Below are 24,696 nucleotides of genomic sequence, written 5' to 3'. Positions count from 1 at the left end.
TCCTTCAGGGAAGAGTCAGAAACCAATAACTCATGAACACAGAATTTTGATGTTAATAATATTTAACCACTACAAACCTGGACTAAATTCAGCTATGATCTCAGCATCCTGGCCATTAGTAACCTCCCTGTGTGAATATGCCCTCCATTTATTGCATTCTGTGCCAGTTAAATGAAGCACTGGCTTGACAGTTATAATTTTTGAAAAGGTGGGCATTTTTTATATCCATCTCAAAAGAATTCAAACCTGAAGTAATATCTGACTCTGAACACTTTATGTGACTTTTATTTGAGGGAACATAGCTAAAAGATTTAAGAACTAGACAATTTCTCACTTGGGTTGCTTGTATTTTATTTCAACTAACTTTTTCATAGCTTTTGAAGCAGTTTCAGATGGTCTATGGAAACACAGGTGAATAATACTTATGGTCTTTGGCACATTTTTCTTTTTTTTTTTCTACCAGTTACTACATAAAATAAAGCAGACCTGTTATATTGGGATCTAGTCAAGTCTTCCCATTCCCAGGGCACTGCAGCTTCCTATGGAAGATGTATATCGCTTTGGAGAGTGGGTCTTCATCATATCTCCACATCAAAGCAAATTAAAAATTAAAACATTCCAAATTGGGGGAGGAAATAAACAGAAAATAGCATGACCAAATAAGAATAGCTGTATCATTGAATTTTAATTTTGCTTTTCAAAATTTGAGAGTCAACTGTGGGAAAGTTTTAAGTACTGGAATTTGACCTAAAATGCATCTGTATAACCTTGGAATATGTCATTATGGTGGGCAGCATGAAAACATACAGCCAGAATTGACAGTTCCTTCTCAATTTTGTCTCTAGGAGTGCCCTGGAAATCTATTCCCATGGTTGTAGTGGGAAGAACATGGTAGAGGAAAAGATACAAAAATTTAGGTTCAAATCCCCTATTCCACCCTGGTTCCAGATTAGACCTTGTCAGTGTGAAGTGCTCAGGGAGGTTTGAGGGCAGAAAGGGAAGAAAAGGCAAAGTTCTTCAGAGGCAGCTGCAAAAGATTAAAAGGAAGATATGAGGTTCAAAGCAGTTTCTAGGGGTGGAGGTGAAGAACCTTAAGGCAGTAGGGGGTAATTAATTCCCAGCTTATGCTTCGTAGCTTCATCAGGGTCTAGCTATAGAGAAGATAAAGTACAAAGATATACAGTATATATGAACAAATTCAGTTCTGAGGGCAAGTTTGTAAGTTCAGTTTGTTTGTAAGCCCAACAAAGTTAGCCTATGTATCCAACTAACACAATTGGCTATATAGTACCATACTGTAATATGCTTTTAATATTTTTACACAACCACAAAAACAAAGAATAATAATCTCAGAATACATTACCTTGCCAAGTACAATTCTGTTTTGTTTACTCCTTCAGTCATGTCTGACTCTTTGAGACACCATGGTCTGCAGCACACCAGGCTTCCCTGTCCTTCATTATCTCCTTGAGTTGCTTGAACTCATGTCCATTGAATTAGTGATGCTATTCAACCATCTTATCCTCTGTCATCCTCTTCTCCTCCTGCCTTCAATCTCTCCTAGCAGCAGGGTATTTTCCAGTGAATTGGCTCCTCCCATCAGAGGGCCAAAGTATTGGAGCTTCAGCCTTATCATCAGTCCTTTCAATGAATACCCAGGGTTAATTTCCTTTATGAGTGACTGATTTGATTGCCATGCTGTTCAAGGGACTCTCAAGAATCTTCTCTAGTACCACAGTTCAAAAGCATCAATTTTTCAGTTCTCAGTCTTCTTTTTGGGTCCAACTCTCACATCTATACATGGTTACTGGAAAAATCATAGCTTTGACTATACGGATCTTTGTTAGCAAAGTAGAGTAGGACCAGGTACATCACTGCTGCTTTTATGTATGCTTCTGGACATCCTATGCTTGAAAAAATTACTGCTGTACTCTGTAGTGTACTTATAGTAGAGTACACAAAAGCACAACCAGTTGTAGAGGATGCAGGAAGGCATGAACTGTGAATTTACATATTGAACATACAAACACACATTTGCATCTTTGAAAGTTCACAACTTGAAGAATCTTATGTAGGGATTCTTGCTGCAGTTATTTGAGACTCTCAGCAGTATCCAGGCAAGCTCTTAAAATTTACGCCTTCCTATACTGCAGGCTGAAGCTGTTAGTGGCACCTCTTCTGACCTGTATTCATCCTGTTTTACCAACATTGGTGTAAGTCCCCACTCTATTGTTTTAAAATCCTTCTGAATGTCTTCTGATTATTTGACTTACTGTTAGATAATATTAATGTTAATCATCATTCTTTAAATTCAAAATAAATACATGGAATCAATGCTTGCATTTAATTTTTTAAAAAATCTTTCAGAGTTTATAGTAGATACTAGATATCCTCTAAAAGTGTGCAGTCCCAGCATAAAAGGTATGTAAATATTACATTAATGACACTTTTAGTTAAGTAACACTATTTTTGACCTGGGAAATGCCTGGGGAATCCCATGGACAGAGGAGCCTCGTGGGCTAAAGTCCATGCGGTTGCAAAGAGTTGGACACAACTGAGCTATTAACAAACACTTTCCATTTTTGGAGAACTATCATAGTTGAAATACAAAGAAAAAGTTTGTTCTTGTATTTTGTTTTCTTTATTTGTTGCCATTTAAACCATGATACTCTTTGACAGTTGATTTTCCTCAAGATGTAGGAAATTTGATACTGAATTTAATTTTATATACCAAACATTTGGTTTCTATTTAAGGCTTATGTTTTCAAAAGATTTGGAAACTCACCAGGATGATTTGAAGGACTTTTCTTGCATTTGTTTCCTTTTTGATAAAAAGGTTTGAATGGTGGCATACTGCTTTGGTGCTAATGCATGCTTCCTGTAGCTAAATACAAATGTGGGGGAAATATTAATGGGGGTATATAAGATTGGTTTAAAAGGTTTAGAAAATGAACTCAATTAAGTGAAATGAACTATCATTATTTAGTTTGAGAAAGAAATTTTAGCAGAAAGGGAGAAGTTAAGACAGAACTAAGTTCTTTTTTGCATTTGTACTAGGTTGAAAAACTGTAACATAGCAATTTGAGCTTAATACCTTAAACAAAAAGTTTTGTACTCATGAATTTGTGTTTGGAGAAATATCACTGGGTATTTTCTAAACATAGGATAAAATGGGATAACTTTCCATCTACCAGGAGTAAGGGGAGTTTAGTCTGAATACCGATGAAGTTGTTGGACCTTTTGCTGCTTCTTAGGCTTAGAACTTTTTTCCCTCACTCAACATATACAATTTGGGATGTAGAACTTCCATGTCAAAAATAGATAAGGTATCCTCTTGCCCTGTTGATAAAATGGGTTCTGATATTTAATGTTATAACTTATGATTTTTGTCTATTCCTTGAATTTGGTCATGTCAAGCCTAAATATGATGGTCTACTATATCCACTAATTTATGGTTTACCGTATGCACTGGAGCAGGAAATGGCAACCCACTCCAGTGCTCTTGCCTGGAGAATCCCAGGGACGGGGGAGCCTGGTGGGCTGCCATCTATGAGGTCGCACAGAGTCGGACACGACTGAAATGACTCAGCAGTATATCTACTAAATTGATTGTATTCACTATTTCATCACCTGAATCCTCTTCATCTAATGCTCTCTCTAATAGACAGCTACTACTCCATCAACATTTCAAAATTTTCCCAACACACCTGTATGTCAAGAGATCCTCCTACACATTGTCCTTTTACTGAGAGATAAGCATTCGCATTTTCAGTACAGTAATCACCTACATTACATAATTTTCCTATGCAGTCCTTTTACTTTGTTCTCAGTTGAATCAGCTTTGGGATCATTTTAGGCACAGAAAATGCTGCCAAAACCACTTAAGCAAGGCCAATTATTTGAATGTGAAATTTAATTTAATCACATCTCTTCCAAAAGAGGTAGCCAAATAATAACTGTATCAGAAATCTTTCAAACATTACATCTCTAATATCATTTTTCTGGAAATATTTTCTAAAGAATGGAAGACTCTTTTGAAAGCATTGTCTGTAGGAGCTAAGGTAAATGGAATTTACCTCGGTTAAATTATATTTATCACTGAAATATTTACATAATTTCAAATGCTGTGATTGAAGCACACCATACATTTCCAACACAAACTTTTCATTTTACAGTTGAGTAAACAAGTCTCTGATGAATGGAATTGCTTTCCAAATATCCTTTAAATCCCAATAATATTAGACTCTACTCATAATATCTTGAATGATTTTCCTTTGCAATGTCTCTGACACATTTTCTCCTTGAGAGATAAGGCAGAGGAAAAGATGAAATACAGTATTTATATATAGAGTGTATAAATGTAGTATTTAATTTAATCTTAATTTATAGTATACACATAAAATAGTGTTTAGGTAAAGTACTTGGAAGTTTATCTTGCATTCCACAGAGTAAAAGCTTTTATTATATAAAGGACATTCTCTCGTTTACTTTACCTAGACCAAGATTCTTCTAACCAAATGAATTCTTTTCAACTGAGAATATAGGTATAAAGTTATTGGGCACTACTTCCCCTTTGGGAAATGGAAATCCTGCAACCGATTTTGCCTGGAAGATTGGTAGCTATCCTTTGCTAAAAATTCAGGGGGGTAAACCCACCAGACTGTAGCTTTTCAGTCTTCCATCAACTTGAAACATTTCCTTAAAGTTGGTGGGGGATGATTTTGGTTATGAAAGAAATGTCTCTCAAAGATTTTACAGGACTTTAGGGCTTGGCAAGTAGAAATGCTCACTGTTTTGCTAACCAATCAAAAAAGAAGAACATTACTGGCAACGTGCCTACACTGAAAACTAACTGATCAGGAAATTGATAAAGCTTCACTACCTGGGGTTGTTGTATAGGATTTGAACGTTCCAACACAAAAAGTGACTAAGTACAAATAATTTGTTTGCTTTCTCTTTCAGAAAGGAACAAACCCGAATGGGCAGTAAGATGATATAGATACCAATTTAGTGCCTGATATATCCCCTGAGAGGAATAAAAGACAGATAAGTCTCTGACTTTCAGGTATTTATATTTTAATATAGTTGAAGAAGCATGCAGTCAAATCAACAAAGAAAATGGTTTTTGCTTGTGATAAAGGAATAAAGCACGGTGGCAGCTGCGATCGGTGCAGTAAGTGCCGCCGAGAGGAGCTACCCCACTTCCAAGCTCAGGGGCAGAAGCCGGGAGGACCCCATGCCTGAAGCGGGGCGGCCAAGAGGAGTTACCCCATGTCCGAGGTCAGGGGCAGTGGCCGAGAGTGCCAGGCTGCGACGGCACAGGAAAGGCGGAGAAGAGCTACCCAAGTCCGAGGTCAGGGGTGGCTGGCGGGAGGAGCTACCCCAAGAACGAGGTAAGGGGCGGGGGCCAGGATGACCTACCCCACTCCCGAGGCCAGGGGCAGCGGACGGGAGGAGCTACCCTACGCCTGAGGCCAGGAGTGGTGGTCGGAAAGACCAACCCCACGTCCAAGAAGCAGTGGCTGCGTGGGTGCAGGAGGGCCTAGAGGAGCTATCCGACGTTGAAGATCAGGAAGGGCGGCAGTGAGGAGATACCCCTCGTCCAAGGTAAGGAGCAGCAGCCGCGCTTTGCTGGAGCAGCTGTGAAGAGATACTCCACGCCCAAGGTAAGAGAAACCCAAGTAAGATGGTAGGTGTTGCAAGAGGGCATCAGAGGGCAGACACACTGAAACCATACTCACAGAAAACTAGGCAATCTAATCACACAAGGACCACAGCCTTGTCTAACTCAATGAAACTAAGCCATGCCTGTGGGGCAACCCAAGACGGGCAGGTCATGGTGGAGAGATCTGACAGACTGGTCCACTGGAGAAGGGAATGGCAAACCACTTAAGTATTCTTGCCTTGAGAACCCTGTGAAGAGTATGAAGAGCCAAATGATAGGATACTGAAAGAGGAACTCCCTGGTCAGTAGGTGCCCAATATGCTACAGGAGATCATTGGAGAAATAACTCCAGAAAGACTGAAGGGATGCAGCCAAAGCAAAAACAATACCCAGCTTTAGATGTGACTGGTGATAGAAACAAGGTCCAATTCTGTAAAGAGCAATATTGATTGGAACCTGGAATGTCAAGTCCAGGAATCAAGGCAAATTGGAAGGGGTCAATCAAGAGATGGCAAGAGTGAATATAGACATTCTAGGAATCAGCGAACTAAAATGGACTGGAATGGGTGAATTTAACTCAGATGACCATTATATCTCCTACTGTGGGCAGGAATCCCTCAGAAGAAATGGAGTAGCCATCATGGTCAACAAAAAAGTCTGAAATGCAGTATTTGGATATGATCTCAAAAATGACAGAATGATCTCTGTTCATTTCCAAGGCAAACCATTCAATATCACAGTAATCCAAGTCTACGTCCCAACCAGTAATGCTGAAGAAGCTGAAGTTGAACGGTGCTACGAACACCTCCAAGACCTTTTAGAAGTAACACTCAAAAAAGATGTCCTTTTCATTATAGGGGACTGGAATGCAAAAGTAGGAGGTCAAGAAACACTTGGAGTAACATGCAAATTTGGCCTTGGAATACAGAATGAAGCATGGCAAAGACTAATGGAGTTTTGCCAAGAAAATGCACTGGTCATAACAAACACCCTCTTCCAATAACACAAGAGAAGACTCTACACATGGACATCACCAGATAGTCAACACCAAAATCAGATTGATTATATTCTTTGGAGCCAAAGATGGAGAAGCTCTATACAGTCAGCAAAAACAAGACCAGGAGCTGACTGTGGCTCAGATCATGAACTCCTTATTGCCAAATTCAGACTGAAATTGAAGAAAGTAGGGAAAACCATTAGACCATTCAGGTATGAACTAAATCAAACTCTTATGATTATACAGTGGAAGTGAGAAATAGAATAAGGGCCTAGATCTGATAGAGTCCCTGATTAACTATGGAATGAGGTCTGTGACATTGTAAAGGAGACAAGGATCAAGACCATCCCCATGGAAAAGAAATGCAAAAAAGCAAAATGGCTGTCTGGGGAGGCCTTACAAATAGCTGTGAAAAGAAGAGAAGTGAAAAGCAAAGGAGAAAAGGAAAGATATAAGCATCTGAAAGCAGAGTTCCAAAGAATAGAAAGAAGAGATAAGAAAGCTTTCCTCAGTGATCAATGCAAAGAAATAGAGGAAAACAACAGAATGGGAAAGACTAGAGATCTCTTCAAGAATATTAGAGATACCAAGGGAACATTTCATGCAAAGATGGGCTCGATAAAGTACAGAAATGGTAGGGACCTAACAGAAGCAGAAGATATTCAGAAGAGGTGGCAAGAATACACAGAGGAAGTGTACAAAAAACATCTTCACAACCCAGATAATCACAATGGTGTGATCACTGGCCTAGAGCCAGACATCCTGGAATGTGAAGTCAAGTGGGCCTTAGAAAGCATCACTACGAACAAAGCTAGTGGAGGTGATGGAATTCCAGTTGAGCTATTTCAAATCCTGAAAGATGATGCTGTGAAAGTGCTGCACTCAATATGCCAGCAAATTTGGAAAACTCAGCAGTGGCCACAGGACTGGAAAAGGTCAGTTTTCATTCCAATCCCAAAGAAAGGCAATGCCAAAGAATGCTCAAACTGCCACACAAATGCACTCATCTCACATGCTAGTAGAGTAATGCTCAAAAGTCTCCAAGAGTTCCAGAAAAACATCTATTTCTGCTTTATTGACTATGCCAAAGACTTTGACTCTGTGGATCACAATAAACTGTGGAAAATTCTGAAAGAGATGGGAATACCAGACCACCTGACCTGCCTCTTGAGAAACCTATGTGCAGATCAGGAAGCAACAGTTAGAACTGGACATGGAACAACAGACTGGTTCCAAATAGGAAAAGGAGTACATCAAGGTCGTATATTGTCACGCTGCTTATTTAACTTATATGCAGAGTACATCATGAGAAACGCTGGGCTGGAGGAAGCACAAGCTGGAATCAAGATTGCCGGGAGAAATATCAATAGCCTCAGATATGCAGTCATCACCCTTATGGCAGAAAGTGAAGAGGAACTAAAAAGCCTCTTGATGAAAGTGAAAGAAGAGAGTGAAAAAGTTGGCTTAAAGCTCAATATTCAGAAAACGAACATCATGGCATCCGGTGCCACCACTTCATGGGAAATAGATGGGGAAACAGTGGAAACAGTTTCAGACTTTATTTTTTGGAGATCCAAAATCACTGCAGATGATGACTGCAGCCATGAAATTAAAAGTCGCTTACTCCTTGGAAGGAAAGTTATGACCAACCTAGATAGCATATTCAAAAGCAGGGACATTACTTTGCCAACAAAGATCCGTCTAGTCAAGGCTATGGTTTTTCCTGTAGTCGTGTGTGGATGTGAGAGTTGGACTGTGAAGAAGGCTGAGTGCCAAAGAATTGATGCTTTTGAACTGTGGTGTTGGAGAAGACTCTTGAGAGTCCCTTGGACTGCAACGAGATCCAACCAGTCCATTCTGGAGGAGATTAGCCCTGGGATTTCTTTGGAGGGAATGATGGTGAAGCTGAAACTCCAGTACTTTGGCCACCTCATGCGAAGAGTTGACTCATTGGAAAAGACTCTGATGCTGGGAGGGATTGGGCAGGAGGAAAAGGGGAGGGCAGAGGAAGAGATGGCTGGATGACATCACTGACTTGATGCACGTGAGTCTGAGTGAACTCTGGGAGTTGGTGATGGACAGGGAGGCCTGGCGTGCTGTGATTCATGGGATCGCAAACAGTCGGATACGACTGAGTGACTGAAATGAAGTGAAAGGAATAAAATAAATAGAAATGGTTATGGAGGCAGAGATCAGGCCACTTTGTGGATCAGACAAATCGGAGGCCATTTTGTGTAGGGAATGTACATATCTAAAGGAATGGCAAACTTGCCTGAATATGGCAGCCAGTAAAATGAAATATGAAAAATAGTAGAATTTTTGAATAAACAATTATATGTATCCTGGACATTGATTCTAATTCGATCTCATGATTTCTCCTAGAATCCAACTCAGTTCAGTTCATTTGCTCAGTCATGTCCGAACTTGTGACCCTGTCCATCACCAATTTCCAGAGCTTACTCAAACTCACATACAATGAGTTGGTGATGGCATCCAACCATTTGATCCTCTGTCATCCCCTTCTCCTCCTACCTTCAATCATTTCCAGCATGAAGGTCTTTTCCAATGAGTCAGTTCTTCACATCAGGTGGCCAAAGTATTGGAGTTTCAGCTTCAGCATCAGTCCTTCCAATAAATTTTCAGGACTGATTTCCTTTAGGATTGACTTGTTGGATCTCCTTGCAGTCCAACAGACTCTCAATAGCCTTCTCCCAACACAACAGTTCAAAAGCATCATTCTTCAGCTTTTAGCCTTCTTTATAGTCCAACTCTCACATCCGTACATGACTACTGGTAAAACTGTAGCTTTGACTAGATGGACCTTTGTTGGCAAAGTAGTGTTTCTGCTTTTTAATATGCTGTCTAGGTTTGTCATAGTTTTCTTCCAAGGAGTAAGCGTCTTTTAATTTTATGGCTGCAGTCACCATCTGCAGTGATTTTGGAGCCCAAAGAAGTAAAGTCTGTCACTGTTTCCATTGTTTTCCCATCTATTTGCCATAAAGTGATGGGACCAGATGCCATGATCTTAATTTTCTGAATGTTGAGTTTTAAGCCAACTTTCTTTCTAACTAAAGTCCTTAAATACTTGAGGATCTTGATATTGTATATTCCAGCAGAAGCTGAAAACAAATTTCTAGAACAGATTTGGATGAAAACAATTGAGATGATCTATACAATGTTTAAGGGCTTCCCTAGTAGCTCAGATGCTAAAGCATCCGACTGCAATGCAGGAGACATGGGTTCGATCCCTGGGTTGGGAAAATCCCCTGGGGAAAGAAGTGGCAACCCACTCCAGTATCCTTGCCTGGAAAATCCCATGGACAGAAGAGCCTGGCGGGCTGTACAGTCCATTGGGTCACAAAGAGTCGGACATGACTGAGTGAATAACACACACATAATGTTTAGCAACACAGAATTTGTATAATATTGCTTAGTTGCCAAATCAAAATGAATTGACTTTACAAAACCAAGATCATCAGCTTCTTTTTGAATATTAGATTGCCAATAACCTGTGTCTACATTCCTGTATGTGAAAAATAGGCTGTTTCTCAGAATTGCCATTTTGTAGGAACATGCACACTCTAATTTGCTGCAGTTCCAACTTATTCCTCTTCCCATCAAAAAAAAGCTACTCTCTTTTGACTTTTATTCTTCCCCTTGGACTATCATTTTCCACTTAATAAAACTAAAGGACAGTGAATTATTACTTATGTGTGCTTGCTAAATCATTCAGCCTTTTCGGACTCATTGAGATCCTATGGACTGTAGCCTGTCAGGCTCCTCTGTCAATGGATTCTCTAGACAAGAGTACTGGATTGGGTTGTCATGCCCTTTTCCAGGGGATCTTCCTGACACAGCAATAGAACCTGCCTCTCCTGCAGCTCCTGCATTGCCATCAGATTCTTTACCACTGAGCCACCAGGGAAGCCTTGATTCATTACTAAAACTCCAGTAAAAATGAGATTTAGAGAGAGATGAATTTTTTAGGAAGTGAAATATAGTATGTGCTATGCTGTGCTTAATTGCTCAGTCGTGTCCTACTCTTTGTGACTCCATGGACTGTAGCCTGCCAGTCTCCTCTGTCCATGGGGATTCTACAGGCAAGAATACTAGAGTGGGTTGCCATATTCTCCTCCTGGGGATCTTCCCAACCCAGGGATATAACCCAGGTCTCCTGCATTGCAGGCAGATTCTTTACCATATGGGCCACCAGGGAAACCAGGGAAATAAAGTATAATTATTATTAAAATTGACTATTCTTGGATACTTACTGAATGAATTCTATTTGCTTCCAAAGAACAATTTATTCATGCATTTACTTTTCTGCACTAGCCTCTTTAGATGTGTGGGCGTTTGATGTTTGGAGTAGAGCCATTATCCTCCAAAATGTCCTTGCTGTGCCCAGAAAATGAAGAACTCTTATGTCCTACTTGCAAGCCAGTGTATATGTTTTTTTTTTTTTCTCTCTCTCATTATTCAGCATTCATTTGGGATCAATTGCTGCCTCTGATGTCAGAGATTTAAAGCTATAGCCAAATTACTCAAGTTCTCATATTTACCTCTGTCCACAGTATTAGATCCTTGATAAGGTGTATTTAGTCTCCCCACACTATCAGATATGACTTGGGTTATAGAGGACATCAATGTCACTGCAAACAGCCTGAGGTAGCATCCTTGGACTTGATTGCTTAGAATTAGGTATTGTGTTTTTATAGCCTGTGAGTTAGTAATGCAAATAAGATTTACCTAGTTTTTTTGAAGGTTAAAATTAAAAAAAAAGGGGGGGGCCCAGCAAAACTGTAAGGCAAAAAGAATGATCTCTTTCTACTTTATTTTTTTTTAATGCCAACAAAATTTTTTGGTGCAGGCTAGCAATCCAAAGACATTGGTAATGTTGGCATGTCCCTATGTATGGCTCAGATGCAGACTGCACCCTTAAACAATGTTATATCACTTCAAGAACATTCCTTGCCCTCTTCCACCCACCCCATGTCAATGAAGAGTTCCTATGTGTCTAGAGAGGCAAGTGAAGTTTACTAGGATTGGCATCCGATGACATGAGGCCAATAATGATTATCCACATCAACTCATGCAATTTATTTTTAAATCCTAAGTCTCAGTTATTTCACCTGTTAAGAGGAGATGGTACTACTCATTCTCCAGATAACTGTGAGATTTCAGGAGGCAAACTGATACAGGATAATGGAATGGTTAGGAACATAAGCTCACAAGTCAGGCTAACTGGTTTAAAAACTCTTCCAATTGATTACTGGGGCCTTGGAGAGTTATTCAAATTAAATGAACTTTAATTTCTTCATCTCTATCACAGAATTGTAATATGTTATGTTTAGGATTGAAGGATTTGATTGTTTAACACACGTCTAGCCATCAGCTGTCATATAATAGGTGTTCAGTAATTGAGAATAATAATATATATGAAAGACCTTTAATAAACAAAATGAATATACTTACCAAATGATTCTGCTTTTGAGCTAAGTTAGTCCTAAGAGAAATTGTCTAAAGAACTACTTTAGCACTCTTTTATAGCTTTTCTCTTAATCCAATTTTTCTTCAACTTTAGTAGCTTAAAAAAAAATAAATAAAATCTGTTCCTGGAAAATGATCTGATACAATAACATTTGGAGTTCAGTTGAATGAAAAAATGTATAGCCAGTAATTTTCCCCTGCAATATTTCCTTTAAAACGAGTATTATTTTCTAAAAGAAATGGAAATTCCAGAGAGCAATTACATTGTTTGGGAATCATACTTTGGATAGGAGATTCCCTAACCATTCTAGACTGCTGATCATCTAAAATTTCTTGTCTCAAGGCTGTCCTAGCTTGGGATATTCAAAACAAAATGAATATGTAGAATACCTGCTCTGGTTCTATGAGAGGAATTAAAGTTGACATGCTTGGATCAAGCAGCATGTATCTGCATTCCTGTTTTCCAGCCAGCTTGAAAAGAATGTAGCTCAATATTACTTTTTTATATTATTAAAATTTATCTCAGAACATAGACATACTGTAAAAGCATGCAGAATTTGCCAAGTCTGATTTTATGACTAAGAAGAAATGCCCGGAAGCAGCAATATCTATATTTATCTGTTAATATATTCTTAAATTCAACGGTAATATAATATTTACTAGAGTTACCTATTTAGGTTTGGATATACATAAATGGCTTTGTTTTTTGCTGAATATGTTTTCAACAATAATGTTCATGAAGCATGTTCATAAGGAATTTTTTTGTGAATTTAATCAATTCATTTGGTTTTATGGTAAAACTAGTTTTATAACCTAGATGTACAGATAAAGGTATAACTGTAATGCATTTGCCCTAAAGGTCAGTTATAATAAGACATCAGTTTCTGCACAAAATCTTAAGTCCTGAAATTACAGTTGCACTTAAAATTTATCCAACTTTAAATTTAAACAGCTGCATATCTATCCTTAAAGCCAGGAGGAAAATTAATTTTAACTTTGAATTATTATTGCATGTGTACTTATTAATGTATATTATTTAGTTGTCTAAATATTTTATTATTGAAATAATACATATGTTGAGCTATAACTCACAATATGCTCTGATTCATCAGTGACTTTATCAGATTGGCCTTCAACTTAAAGTAGGATCTAAATAATGGTAGTAATAGATTAAGGAGGAATTAATTTTATCAATATCATTGGCTTATAATTGATTTCTATCTACAGGTGGAAAAAGTTAAGAAATTTTCATTTGAAAAATAAGTTCTCTTATTACATCATATTAATAATAACTGTAAGGTTTCCACATCCACAAACTGGTGGGGGGGCATTAATATACTTGCTGGTATGGCTTTCTGCACATATTTGTGAGGCTAATATTTAAGATCAAATATGACATTGTTTCTGTATAAAACTATTTCATACAATCAACACATCTGTCTGGCAACACATAGGCCACTCAATTTTATTTATTAGAAAAATATATAATAAATGTGTGTATATACATATATATATATGGAGAAAGGCTTTTACTTTTCTATTTCTTCCTCTGATATAAAACTCTTCTTCATAGAATTATTACTACCCTTTATACCACTGCTTCTCTAGCAATGATATTAATAAGCAGATGATATTTGAAATATCACACTCTGAAACTGACTGTATATGGAAAGTCAAAGAATACGCCTGGAGTTTTACTGAAATCCCTACTTGAATTTTACATATCATTTATTAAATTCGTCCAGTCAGTAATTATTGAGTAGTTTCTATGTCTTAATTATAGTGTTAATTTTGGGATTATAAATGATGAATGAAAAAAGTTCTGTCCCTTCAAGAAATTTAAAAATCACATTTGAGAGCAAAATTAAATAAGCAGTTTTGATATTATAATAATAAAAGTGTGATATACACTACTGAACCAGTGTTGTAATAACCCAAATTATTCTATATTATATTACATTACATCTTGATATTCATATTTGCAAGCCTATTAAACAGTATGGGGACTAATGAATAGTTGTGTGCTATTGGGTAATCTTTTCAGCAGCTTGGAGACTTTTATGCATTGTTTCTTCTTTTTTCGAAGATGGTGTCTTAGTTTAGAGAAAGGAGGGCTGATTTGTATTTTTAGGTCACAGTGAGAAACGGGATTACTCAGACTAGATGATTTTCTGTGCATGCTAGCTGCTATACTTGGTGTAGTCATTTGCCTGTCTTTAAACAGTAACCATGGAGGTCCATTAATGATCTGGGAACTACAGACCATATAAATTATTAGTTTGTCATTGCAAGATTTATTCTTCCAGACACATATTAACTACACAATTTTGGGGGGTTTTATTTTTATTCTTATTTTCCTTTAAAGTAGCTTTTAAAAAACTCAACTGGGCTGCTTATTACCACTGCAACCCTTCTCTAGGACATGCAAGAATTTCTGGATTTTTTCACACAAATCTGTAGGCTATGTGGTCCAAGGATTCTTCTAGTGTTTTATTTTTCTAGATTCCTCCTACAGCACCTACAAGCCATCTTTTATTCTAATTTTTTCCAGAGTCTTCTATACTTCATGCCTTCCTCATATCAGGAAATAAAACCCACATATATTAGATGTAAGGTTTTGGTATTTTCAGGATTTATCCTTCTCACATGGCTCCTCAGTTCTTGGGTTGACCATGAGATAATGTTAATCAGGGCACAAGTATGTTGACTTTTCTGCTATTTTTTCCTCTCACTTTCCTTTACAATGCACTTCATTAGTAGCAATGGGCTTTTCTTTTTCCCATTTTTCTGTACAGAATATCTGAGTAAGATTAAGAGTAACAAAAGGTCTCACATAGTTACACTAGCACTTCCATAAAAACAGTATTAAAAAATAGGACAAAGCTAAAGACTAATTGCCAAACCTTCACATTAAAAGGGCTCATAAAGAACTAAGCAATAATATAAATGAGAAAAAGGCAAATGTGTATTATATGGACATTTAAAAACATTAAAGAACAAGAGAAAATTCTGAAAGCTTATGTAAAAGAAAATCAGGAAATGGCCAATGGATAGAAACTAATTAATATAATATTTTTCAATGTCATTGGATGCAAAAGAGAAAGAAATAATGATATATCCAGTGTTAAAGGAAAATGCCTTAATATTTAAAATGTCCTCACTTTAGCAGTTTTATTTTAAAAAATAGCTGTGTTTCCTAGACGTACCAAGAAAAAACTTGCAGAATATTTGTTAGCTAAGGCTCCAGGTACACATCTTTAATGGGTCTTGTCAAGTCCTCTAACTTTCCTCTTTTGATAGATGAGATGGTGTTTTCTTTTGAAAGTCCTACCAATCGAGACAAATCAGAAGGAAGGAGGGTAAAAAGATGTGATACTAACTAACTAAATTAACAAAATGTACCTCAAAAAGAGTTCCCCTTTAAACTCATTTGGATTGTTAAATATTTAATATGGGACTGGGGAGAAAATCAAATGAAATATATTTATGATATTGTAGGCAAGTTCTTTTTGTATATTTATGTACATAAATATAAATATAAATATAAATATATATATATATATCAGTCTAAAGAAAGAAGAGGAAATTAAGGACCTGGATTTTTATAATGGAAATATTATTAAAATCGGCTGCTGCTGCTAAATCGTATCAGTCCTGTTCAACTCTGTGCGACTCCATAGACGGCAGCCCAACAGGCTCCTCTCTCCCTGGAATTCTCCAGGCAAGAATACTGGAGTGGGTTGCCATTTCCTTCACCAATGCATGAAAGTGAAAAGAGAAAGTGAAGTTGCCAAGTCGTGTCCAACACTTAGCGACCCCATGGACTATAAGAGTACTGGAGTGGGTTGCCATTGCCTTCTCTGTATTAAAATCTAGAGTTTATTAAAAGTGATATTTAGTTACTAAGGAAACAAATAATGTTAAGAGTGTAGATAAGAAGCAATACTTTGTTAAGAATATACATAACATACTTTGAAGCCTCATGTAGAGCAATAGAAAACACTAACAAAATGCATTTGAACATATTTATTGCAAATATCACTTTTAACAAACTAAATTTCAGTTCAGTTCAGTGGCTCAGTCATGTCCAACTCTTTGCCACCCCATGAATAACAGCACGAGAGGTCTCCCTGTCCATCACCAACTCCCGACCTTTACCCAAACTCATGTCCATCCAGTCGGTGATGACATCCAGCCATCTCATCCTCTGCCATTTCCTTCTCCTCCTGCCCCCAATCCCTCTCAGCATCAGAGTCTTTTCCAATGAGTCAACTCTTTGCATGAGGTGACCAGAGTATTGGAGTTTCAGCTTCAGCATCAGTCCTTCCAATGAACACCCAGGACTGATCTTCTTTAGGATGGACTGGTTAGATCTCCTCACAGTCCAAGGGACTCTCAAGAATCTTCTGCAACCCCACAGTTCAAAAGCATCAATTCTTCAGCGCTCAGCTTTCTTCACAGTCCAACTCTCACACCCATACATGACCACTGGAAAAACCATAGCCTTGACTAGACGGACCTTTGCTGGCAAAGTAATATCTCTGCTTTTATGCTATCTAGGTTGGTCATAACTTTCCTTCCAAGGAGTAAGCGTCTTTCAATTTCATGGCTGCAGTCACCATCTGCAGTGATTTTGGAGCTCAAAAAAATAAAGTCTGACACTGTTTCCACTGTTTCCCCATCTATTTGCCATGAAGCGATGAGACCAGATGCCATGATCTTCGTTTTCTGAATGTTGAGCTTTAAGCCAACTTTTTCACTCTCCTCTTTCACTTTCATTAAGAGTCTTTTTAGTTCCTCTTCACTTTCTGCCATAAGAGTGGTGTCACCTGCATATCTGAGGTTATTGATATTTCTCCTGGCAATCTTGATTCCAGCTTGTGCTTCTTCCAGCCCAGCATTTCTCATGACGTACTCTGCATCTAATTTAAATAAGCAGGGTGACAATATACAGCCTTGATGCACTCCTTTTCCTATTTGGAACCAGTCTGCTCTATTACTGGAAATAATGGTGGTACATTGTAAAACTATGCCAAACCATTGTAAAACTATGATGTAAAAATATTCAAAAATTATTTAAAAGTTACAGTCAACTCATTCCCTGATGAGTTTCAAACTGTACCCAGTTCCAAAACTTTTCCCTATTTCCTTGCCTCTTTGAATAAAGAAGTCTCTTGCACATAGAAACCAACTGTCTTTCTTACACTTAATTTCTGTGATTTATCCACAGATCCATAGTATACAAACTTGTGTATGCTTGTGAATACCTTCTCTTTAAAAATTTCTCCATAATCATTGATGACATTCATTGCCAGTGATATCAAAGAAAATGTGAGAAGAAATAGTTAGTGAACTAGATCATGAAAGGCCTTAAAAACCATTAGAAAAATTTGACAGCTTTCACAGAAATTGGAGAAGAAACAGGAGAGTTTTTTAACATAATAATTACTATCCTTTAGACTAGTCATTTTTAAGTGTGTTGCCATTTTTAGAATAAAACTTTTGAGAGAAGTCTAAAAAGGGATACCAGTTAGATTTAAAATCATCAAACCCACTCTATCTTCCTCATGCAAAAAAAAGATTCAGTTCTCCTAAATAGATGTTTAGAACATAGGGAGTACTGGAGGAGTAGCCTATAGGCCAATATTCCAGAAATACTTCTATGGTGTTTAAAATTCTCTCCCTAAGGATGCAACCGTGTTTCCCAGAATCAGTAAGGGAAAAAAAAAAAAAAAAAACAGCAGAGAGCTAGTGCTCCAAGACTGCCCTATTTCTCAGCTGTGGTCCAATACCAAGAAAAACAGTTGCCCCATTCCCTGATTCTTGACATTCACAATTACTGAGCTCAGGAATACTTCTACAAATATCCACCGACTCCCACTCCTCCCACCACACAGATCCTGACCCTAGAATCAACAGAATCAGCAGAAATAGTTACAGCATAACCATAGCCTCATTCCTAACTTTTCAACTGCTCATGAATGCATCTGCTTGGCATGAGTCAAGTATGTGTAGAACCTAGACTTGTAAGACTATTTAAGAAAGGTTATCTTTAACTTCTCAGCCTGCAGCATATCCAAAGAAATGCAAAAGAGCAGTTGGCCTGCTGTTAATAAACCAATCTGCTATCACTGCCATAAACAGGAGGGAAAGGAATGTGTATTAATGTTATATTCAAACTGAGTAAGGAATGTCTGATATTCAAACAAATGAAGTACATGTAAGGGAGAATGCATTTTCTTGCGAGAAATTTCCTTTTGGCTATTAGCAGGGACTCTACCTAATTTTGAGACTTTCTCCTTTTTTCCCCTCAAAGAGTCCTCATATTATATCAGACAGCTGGCCTGATTCACATATTTAAAAAGATTTTGGATTTTTGCCTAAAGCACAATCTTGCTCATTTTTCTCTCCCATATCTCCATCATCTTGAGCTTAAAAAATATATATTGAAGAAGTATTTTTTAAAAATAAGCAAGAAACTCTTTTTATTACCCTCTTTTACCTTTAATCTTTCTAAAGTGCTCTTGCCATCCATATAATATTAATATAATCCTGTTTTATACTCTAAATCAGAGGAGAGAATAACATAAGGATATTGTATAAGTATTGAAGTGCTTTCTACTACCCACTATAAAACCCTCAGTCTTCTATTATTTGCAAAATGCTATCACTGCCTGTCTAGAAGGTCAAACCATCCATACTAGATTCTTGTAATTACTTTAAAGGATATGCTGAATGCTAGTGACATAGTTATAAAAAGAAATCAGTTTGTAAAAAAGAAATCCATTTGTAGCCAAGATTTAAAAGATAACCACCAACCAATCATACTAACTTTTTTATGAAGCTAGATGTTTTCTTCTGTTCGAGCTGAAAAATTTCAAAAACTGATCATTTTATAAACAACAGAAATTTATTTCTCACAGCTCTGGAGGCTGGAAGTATGAATTTATGTTAATAAATTTAAAAAGTAAATATTGTGAAGCAGTCAATCTTTTCACTATCCTAGTAGATTCAATCAAAATACCACATTGGCTATTATTCTTGCTCTTCACAAAAGAATTTGATATTTTAATGAGAGAAAAACAACAACAAAGAGCATAAGAAACAACACATACACACATATAAAACAGAGTGTTATATGTTGCAACTTATTCTATTATCTTGCAAGTCATATTTTACGGTTTTACTAAGGAAGAACATAGTATAGTATTGGGTATTGACACAGAACAGAAAAAAAAAAGATTAAAAAAACAAGTGTTATAAAATAGCCCTTTTTAGAAAGGAAGCCTTTTAAAAATAGCCAATTGACTTACAATAAAGCGTGAATTCAGTAAACAAGAAAACTACAAGGATTAACTACAAAAAAACAAATTGTTATATATTAAAGAAAAAAGTTTCTATTAGAGATCCAATTAGACAAAAAGAGAAAAGAAAAGCAATAACCAATTAAATAAAGGAAAGAAAAGAAAAACAAGCTACTAATTTAAAGAAGATACTGACAACATATGTAATCCTCTAAGAAGTAGGACTTGCGAACAGAATGTGTTAAACAAACAAAATTAAAAAAAAAAATTTGACAGAAGAAATCAACAGAAAATGGATGAAAGATTTGAAATGACACAGTACAAAGAAAGTATCACATGATCAATAAATACATGAAACTGTGTGCAGCTTCACTAATAAAGACAATGCAAATTGTATATAATATGATTACCAAGTAGTTACCAAGACACAGATTACCAAGTGTCTGTCATGGAAACCACAGACACTGAATACAACAAAGCTTACATACAAGGACAATTAGAAATCAAAAAGAACCTAGATTAAATAGATTAAATTCAATGACAACAACCAAAAAAAGACACGAAGCAGCTGGTAAACTTTAGCTATTTTTAATTTACATTAGTCATTTCAGTAATGCTGAATCAAGAATTACTTACACCATTTGTAGACATGAAACTTCTTTGCATTTTTATGAGGTTAAAAAATAGTATTTTGGGCTTTAAAAATGATATCTTATTTTTTAATTCTACCAGTCTGTCTGTGTAATTTCTTAATATTTTATATCTATATTACATTTTGTAGTTCACAAAGTGATTTCTCATATCTCACTTCCAAGGTGTCACTAAACAACTTTAGGGTATCTAAGTTCCTACAGCCAGGAAATGGGAAGTACTACTGATTTTGAGTCAGGGAAGGAATTTACTTCCATTTCAGGTACCACTAATTTCCTTATTTTTGTGAACTTAGATTTGTAACTATTTCCATTTCAATGCAATTTCTCATAAAACGCAAGAAAATATTAATACAATTGCATCTTCCTCACTGTGTTGTTAGGCAAACTCTATGCTGCTGCTGCTGCTAAATCGCTTCAGTAGTGTCCGACTCCGTGCGACCCCATAGATGGCAGCCCACCAGGCTCCGCTGTCCCTGGAATTCTCCAGGTGGAATACTAGAGTGGGTTGCCATTTCCGTCTCCAAAAACTCTATGAGGTAGTACTTTTAAAAGCTATTTGCATTTTAGTGATTGCAAAAAAAAATGGACAAGTGATGATGATGCTGATGAATATTTAAAGTTTCCCTGAGCTCAAAATTCCTTCTTATTTCTGTGATACCAATCATTAAAAAAAAAAAAAAAAGTGAGAAACGGAGTATGGAATGAACAGTTACTCCAGCCACATACACCACCAGTCTGAAAAGGAATTTTTGGGCTAAAGAATAGTTAATTGGAAATCATTACTGTATACATGGCATTTGTAGCTAAGCAATAAACTCAAAATATCCTTACTTCTATTGGCCATTTTACCTCAAATACATTAAATAAAGTTCAGGATTGGGAACATGTGTACACCCGTGGTGGATTCATGTTGATGTATGGCAAAACCAATACAATATTGTAAAGTAAAAAAAAAAAATAATAATAATAATAAAATTTAAAAAGCCAAAAAATAAAATCCACCATGATTTTTTATCTCCTTTGATTTTGACTTTGCATTTCATTGTGAAGTGGCTATGTGCTAATATTACTTTGCAAGCTAATATAATGCCATCTTTTAAGGGAGCAAATATAAAAACATATTAATGCCTAATTTAGTAAAAAGTTCTGTTTATGTTGGAAGCATTAGATTAATTTTATTTAAACTGTGATATATTTCAGTTTCCATGGAAACTTGGATGCTAACCAAGTTCATTGAGGCATCATGGAGTTTATTTCTGATTCAGCATGGCTTGTCAAGTTCTTTTCCTAAAGTGTTTGCTAAATATAATTATGTGAGTTTGGAGGAGATACAAAATTGTTCTGTGGAGCAGGCTTTTTTTTTTTAATTGTTGTTTGTATTTATTTGTTTTGTTTGTGAGTCTTATTTTGTTTGCATCACCGTAGAGGGACAATAGTATTTCTCAAAGAAAAATGTGTTGAAAACAAATTGAAGTAATACCTGGGATTTTCATTTCTGAGCAGTGAATAATTATCAAAGATTTTCGAGCAGTCCAGATATTTAAGTTAACCTATAGGATATACCCCTGAGGAGGGCATGGCAACCCACTCCAGTGTTCTTGCCTGGAGAATCACAGGGACAGAGGAGCCTGACAGGCTAAGTCTATGGGGTCACAAAGAGTCAGACAGGACTGAAGCAACTTAGGAGGCATGCACACATGCATAGTTTGTATAGGACTTTGCCAGTGGTGCAGTGGTAAGAAATCTGCCTACCAATACAGGAGCTGCAGGTTAGATCTTTGGTAGGGACGATCACCTGGAGGAGGGCATGGCAACGCACTCCAGTATTCTTATCTTGAAAATTCCATGGACAGAGGAGCTGGGCAGGCTACAGTCCATAAGGTTGCCCAAGAGTTGCACATGACTGAGCATCTGAACGTGCACGCGTGAATAGGATGTACAGTACAAACTCTACTTCTGTTATGTCACACACACATGTGCACACACATACATATACATATGTACACACACATGTACATATACACACACATATTCTACCATAAACTAAAGTAGAATTTTGCTCTCAGATATTGAAAGTAAAACAAAGAGATTAGGAGAAAAAAGCAGAATAAACTGAATTTCTCGTCATGTCACTGATTGATTACATTACACAGTAACTGATTCATTTTAATGCTAGGGATGAGAACATATGTTTATTTTCTTGTTAATTTGTACTATAAATTCAGAGATGTTTGTAGAGTATCACTATATTTGATTAAGTAGAAACACATCATATGGTGCTCACAACAGGAAAACATTTGAAAATTGTGAATCTCAGGTATCTGCAGAATCAACATAAAACCAAATACCTCAAAATATGTTGTTTGGATATCTATTATTTACCAAAATTCTGCTAGATTAGAATGTTAGAGAAAACACTATTTTTCTACCTTCAAAGTATCAACAATATGGCATGAACACTCTCATGAAAACAATATATCAGCATAAGGGACAAATTATGATAAATAATGCATTTGACAATATAGTTAATAACAAAGTAGTATTAAAGAATGTATGCCAAAGAGAAAGAGATAGAGGGACTATATGTACATGTTATGTATGTTGATTTATATTTTTAGGTTTCATGTCATTGCTATATGTTACTTTACATATGTAATCTGAGACCAAACTCTACTAAATACTCCATAATGGTATATATAGGAGAATAATCTAAAAAAGAGCAGGTATATATGTATATGTATTATTGATTCACTTTCCTGTATAGCAGAAACTAACACATTATAAATCAACTATACTCCAAAGAAAAAGAAACCTAAAAAAAAAAAAGAAAGATGTTACTACCTTGTAGTCCTTAGTGTGTTTTATGCTGTTAATACACCACTACACCGATATTTATTGCAGACATTCCTTTTTGCTGCTTGTGCTCAGTAATCTTACTGCTTTTGTAGATGATTTCACATTAAATTTAATCATTACTATGGGTAGTGTTTCTCTGGGTCTTTTTTCCAGGTATATCTCTTTTGATTTTGTCTATATTAATACTCTTTTCTTTTCATTCTTATTGACATCTTAACTGAGTGGTAACTCCCTCACTTGTCATTAGTAGGATCACTGATAATCATAAATTACCCTACAAAATTTCTTCTTCTCACTATAATCATCAAGAACATCATCACAGTTTCAATCATTTTTCTCTCTTAACTTTCTTTTTCTTACCAAAGTGTCTGTATTAATTTTTTTTTTTTGGTTCTCTCTTACTATTTTTTTCCACTTTGATGTTATCTATATTATCATTGCAGATCTATTTATCTATCCTCTATCATGAGTAAGTCAGTTCTTGACTGTATGTGTATGTTTTGTGTGATTCTGCTGGTCCTGTTTCTCTAGTAGAACCCTGACTGATGTCAATTTTGGTAGTATGGCTCTAGAAAATCTTCAGAGAAATTTTTATGGATTGGTTCTGAGTTTCCGACTTTGATTATCTAATATGATTAAACTTAGAGCACTGAAGATTCTATTTCCAGTGGTAATTAGTGCACTTGCTATCCCTAATGTCATCCCCCTAGCGTTATATATGTCATCCCCTTAATGTTAGTTGCTGAGTCATGTTTGACTCTGTGACCCCCAGGACGGTAGCCTACCAGGCTCCTCTTCCCATGGGATTTTGCAGGCAAGAATACTGGAGTGTGTTACCATTTCCTATTTCAGGGGATGTTCATAACCCAGGGATTGAATCTGGGTCTCCCACATTGCAGACAGGTTCTTTACCATCTGAGCCACCAGGGAAACCCATGTCATCATGCGGCAAGAAAAATACAAAATATCACCACTAGATACTCATAATCAAACATTTGTAAATAATAATAAGGTTTCAAGAACTAAAATATTTGATAACTTAAAACATATTAGTAAGACTGTGATGTATAATGACATTAGCTTTTTATTCCTATCTGTTAGGAAGAATTTGGGAAATAAAGATGATGAGCTCAGGACTTCAAATTTCAAATTCCCAGCTCAAGGCATAATTCCCTGCAAGTCTGCCCTGAAAGAAATGTTTATATCTTGTAAGTGCAAGACAAAGACTTTTTCTGAAGGCCATACCCAGAGTCTCATTTTGTATGTGGTTAAATTATAATACAAATTGATCAAACTTTCAAAGTATGTAGAATTAGTAAAGACATTGATTGGACAGGAAAGGTATTTTGGAAAGTTGAATGAGGACATGTGGAAGATCCCAAAGAAGTTAGGAACACGGAACCTCTACATTCTGATGAGTCTTCTTTGCCTATAGATTTTACCTTTCAACTATGTTTGGAGTAGCTGACTCTATTTTGTCTGAATAACCTATAATTTCTTCTTCTGACCTTGCCAGACACTGCTGATTCTCTTCAGGACCACCCCCCCACCAAACACTTACTTTGCATCTAGACATGCATTTTAAACTGTGCTTTCCTGGTGCTTCAGACAGTAAAGAATCTGCCTACAGTGCAGAAGACCCAGGTTTGATCCTTGGGAAGATCCCCTGGAGAAGGGAATGGAAAACCACTCCAGTATTCTTGCCTGGAGAATTCCATGGACAGAGGAGCCTGG

Source organism: Bos mutus, chromosome 11, assembly GCF_027580195.1.
Source record: "Bos mutus isolate GX-2022 chromosome 11, NWIPB_WYAK_1.1, whole genome shotgun sequence".
Classification (NCBI taxonomy): Eukaryota; Metazoa; Chordata; class Mammalia; order Artiodactyla; family Bovidae; genus Bos; species Bos mutus.
The sequence above is the reverse complement of the archived record's forward strand: the minus strand, read 5'-3'. Positions refer to the sequence as shown.